We start from the raw sequence: 2,967 nt of genomic DNA on the forward strand, positions 1-2,967 counted from the left end.
ATGCAGGAGCCACCAAAAAGTAAAATAGAGTTTCTCTACGACTAAGAGAACCAATATTTACGATTCTTTATGACTTTTAGCGTAAGTATTTTTTATTGTTATTGACTCAAAGACAAAGCAACCCCTACATGTCCGTGCCTAAAAGGAATACACATCCACTCATGGCCATCGTAGTGCCACTTATAGCCCAGAAGGAGATGAGTTACAATTGGGGCTGACCTTTTGATTCAAACAAATGAACTTCCCAAGAACCACATCAATCTGCTAGGTTTCAACAAACAGTTTTGTAGATCCATTTAGATAGGTTATATACTTAAACCAATTTGTAGGGAATAAATTTATCATAAGATGTAAGAGATTTAAATTTCTGGATCGATATTTACAATCCCAATTTTTAATTTGAGATTCACATATCCCATGGAAGACTTTAATTATGTTTAATAGAGGGACTAAAACAAAAGGAGAGAGAAACTTTATTCTGAGTACAATATTTGCCATTCGAAAAAAAAGAGTACAATCTTTGCAAACTAAGTATCCCAAATTAGTTCTCTTCATCAACTACTCTGAAAGAGACGGGATGCTTTGCTCATTCCTAAAGAAATTAGTGGGATCAAATACAGTCTTCACATGCACCAGCCTCTTGAAGTTGTTCTTAAAATATTTAGTACCCCATATGCTTGCCTGCCTATAACTTGTGATGCCTTCATTATTTGTACCTATGTCAAGGTCTCTATAATTTATATATGCTTCTCTTGGAGTCTTGGAAACATAGGGAGCCATATAAGCGTAAAGCCTTCGAATCCAACTTACATGACTTTCAGTTGCCGCAGTCCCTTCTTCTGACCAATACACCAAGTATTGGATTTTGTAGATATTGCCAGCTCTATGTGGAAAAGGAATTGCAGACTCCGAAATTTCACTCATTTTTCCCCCATATGGATTCAGGATTAATACAGCTGACTCTGCCTCTTTTTCATAAAATCTTTGCCAAATCCCCTCCAACCCAGATTCAGGAATGGGATTCTTCACATAGTCGGATTTTGCTTTATAAGAGATAACTGTCAGAGTCCTATTTAGCAAAACATCTAAGGATTGACCACTTGGGAATCCAGCAAAGTAGAGGATAGATTGAATCCAACTCATTTCTTTACAATCTTCACTCACCAAACCCAGCTCAGGGAAGCTCTCTTGCATCAATAGAAGGAGCTTATCCTTCCCTCCTAAGTACAAGGAATTGAACGAAGCTTGTACCGTCCTGTCCCCTTTTTGGCTAGAACTTACACCTGTTAAGATTACACGAATGAAAAAGGTCTGTATCAAACTTGTCTGCAATATACTGCCACCGATGAAGAATTTTGGTTGCATTTTGTTCCAAGTTCTTATTGACTGTGAACACAGTCACAGTCGATGGAACAGGAATCAGCTTGATTTTCCATGCAACAATGACTCCAAAGCTAGCCCCACCTCCTCCTCGGATGGCCCAAAACAGATCTTCTCCTATTGATTTTCTGTCAAGGAATCTACCCCTAACATCAATCAAATGTGCATCAATAACATTATCTGCAGCAAGGCCATATTTTCGCAATATTGTGCCATACCCTCCCCCACTGAAGTGTCCACCAGCACCTATTGTAGTGCAAACTCCAGCTGGAAATCCAAGAGTTTTACTTTGCTCAGCAATCTCATAGTATAATTCACCCAGGGTTGCACCAGATTGAACCCAGGCAAAGCTATTTTCTACATCGACAGAGATGTTTCCAAGATTAATCATATCAAGTATGACAAAGGGTACAGGAGAAACATAAGAAAGACCCTCATAATCATGTCCACCACTCCTAACTCTTACTTGCATCCCATGTTTTTTCGAACAACTAAGTGTTTCTTGAATTTGTGAAACATCCAATGGTGTAACAATGACTTGAGGTTTCGGGGTGGAAGGTGTTGAGAATCTGGTGTTTCTGATGGAAGATTTCAAGACAGATGAATATGAGGAGTTGGAGGGGTGGTAAATGACTCTAGAAATACTGTCATTTCCGGAATGAAGGGTCAGGCACTGAAGAAAGTTTTCATGAGTTTGAGCTGAAGTTGCCAATAAAAATGAGAAAAGAAGAGCAAACAAAAATAAAGAAACTGGTAACTTCATTTTCTTTTTCTTTTTCCTTTTTCTGTGTGTGGCGATTAAAACTTGATTAAAGCTTCCTTATATATAGTGTTTTAGTAACGTGATAAGCATTCCAACTTAAAGATTTGAAGTAATCCTCTCAATAAAGTAAAATCGAAGCGTCAAGTTGGAAAACCCAATTACTTGCCTGGCAGCTGACCCTAGAACTTTGACCATCCATTATTTTTCTTCATTAAATTTTTAGGATCACATTCGAGATGGTTTTTGTGATCTATTTGATTAATTAGCCAATTTCACTATTATGAAAATTTATTTGCATCAACAGGAAAAAAAGAAAAGAAAAAAAGAAATCTTCTTAAAAGAAAGTCAGATAAAAATCCATTTATTATGAAAGTTTACCTCCATCTGCCTTCCATTCAATCTTAACCTTAATTTCTTTTTAATGAAATCTTACCCTTAATTTAGTTTAAAGGGAGATCCTAACCTATATCATATATTATATAACAAAAGTTGGGCCTAAAACTCGTAATTGCACCAAGTGACATCACCAAATTGCAAAAATTTTGTTAAATTTAATATATATATATATATATATATATATATATATATATATATATATATATATATATTCTCCTTATCTTCTTCTCCTAAAATAACTTCTAAATTGATTAAAAAAAATTAATTTGATTACAATCCAAATTCATTATTTATTTATCTATAATTTCTAAGTTACTAAAAATCTTAATATTATAATCCAAATTCTTCAATGTTTAATTTCTTAAAATAAAAAATGTACAATTAATAAGAGTCTTATCATACTTGTGTACTATAAAACTGAAACTTTT

The 2,967-nt window shown here is 34.7% G+C and overlaps 1 pseudogene; it reads right to left on the minus strand.

The window, feature by feature from the left end:
* Positions 1–353: 353 nt before the first annotated feature.
* LOC142636626 (tetrahydroberberine oxidase-like) lies at positions 354–2,162 on the minus strand (annotated as a pseudogene).
* Between the last annotated feature and the right edge of the window lie 805 nt (positions 2,163–2,967).

The sequence above is a fragment of the Castanea sativa genome, chromosome 5 (assembly GCF_040712315.1).
Source record: "Castanea sativa cultivar Marrone di Chiusa Pesio chromosome 5, ASM4071231v1".
NCBI lineage: Eukaryota > Viridiplantae > Streptophyta > Magnoliopsida > Fagales > Fagaceae > Castanea > Castanea sativa.